Source organism: Mustela nivalis (assembly GCF_964662115.1).
Source record: "Mustela nivalis genome assembly, chromosome: 13".
NCBI classification, from domain to species: Eukaryota; Metazoa; Chordata; class Mammalia; order Carnivora; family Mustelidae; genus Mustela; species Mustela nivalis.
The window spans coordinates 72,748,579-72,749,875 of record NC_139032.1 but is presented as its reverse complement, the minus strand read 5'-3'; the positions used below and the strand labels follow the sequence as shown (position 1 = coordinate 72,749,875).

Here is a 1,297-nt window from a genome sequence, read left to right as displayed (position 1 = left end):
TACCAAACCAACCCACTGGTGCAGAGCTATAGTAACAGAAAAATCTTTCGCTGATAAATGGTATCTACTGGCCAGGCAGAAAGGTGTTTACAGGGTGACGGAATAAAACACATGATCTTCAAGTAGCTTAATTAAATACATGGTGCTAATTAGGTTTGTCATCAAGTGATGTGGGACTCCTTAGAGACCCAGCTTGGTTCTCCTCCAGTGCCTCCTTTTGGAGTTGTACCTGATTATATTACCAGTTTCCATCCAAATCCACTGGGGAATGGGACGATTCTGCTTTTGTTTCTTGGCCAGGAATTACATGACACTGAAAGTCTTGTGAGAAGACATGGTCAATTAACAGTGAGTGGCACACAGCAGGATGGCCATGTGCTCCAGTTTTAAGGACAAAATGTCAGTGTTTAGGGGAATGATGACGCTTGGAACATTGGAGTGATGATCATTTAGATGATTCTCTAGCCTAGCTCCACAAACTCATGTCTAAATCCTAAAGGATTTTCTGTGAATAGAAATGGAAAGTGCTGTTTTATTAAAAACTTTGAGGGACAATGGGACCCTGGTAATATAGTATGACAAAAAGGGGAAAGGAATCTCCCCCTTTTCAGAAAGTTCTCTGGAAAATTCAGTGCAACTTTGACATGGGCTGGAGGACAGTGTTAGGTGACAGCACTTTCCATGCAAACAGTGGAGTCCTCTGAACCAGGCAATTGGTCATGTCAGGACCATCATGTCGAGATGATTATGTCAGGGCCAGGCACAGGTTGAGGAGAATGGACACGACTTATAGTGGTGGAGAGGTCAGGAGGAGACACTTTCAAGCCCTCTCCTCAGATAGGACTTTAAAGTAGGGCTCATAATTCAACAGATCAGGCAGTCTGTCAGACTCAGTGTGTGTAAGCTATTACAACCCAGTTTGATTACCAAGGTGATGCTGTCTGAAAAATACGAATTATACTCCCACAGTTTCCTTTCTTTTCATTTTCTTTTTCTTTCTTTATTTGTCAGAGAGAGATCACAAACAGGCAGAGAGGCAGGCAGGGGTGGGGGTGGGAAGCAGGCAACCCCGCTGAACAGAGAGCCCTATGCGAAGCTCGATCCCTGGACCCTGAGACCATGACCTGAGCCTAAGGCAGAGGCTCAACCCACTGAGCCACCCAGGTGCCCCTCCCACACAGTTTTCTTAAGCTTTTGAAGTTTGCTTTGATTAACTATTGAAAAATAACAAGTGTTAAGGGAACATTCTGCAAGATTTCTTTTATTTTGAAATAATTATAGATTCATATTAAGTTTA

The 1,297-nt window shown here is 43.3% G+C and overlaps 1 pseudogene across 1 annotated transcript; it reads right to left on the bottom strand.

Annotated features, from left to right (window-relative positions):
• On the bottom strand, positions 1 to 336 carry LOC309847125 (large ribosomal subunit protein eL39 pseudogene; annotated as a pseudogene). Its single transcript has one exon. The product of its transcript is annotated as a large ribosomal subunit protein eL39 pseudogene (transcript).
• Between the last annotated feature and the right edge of the window lie 961 nt (positions 337 to 1,297).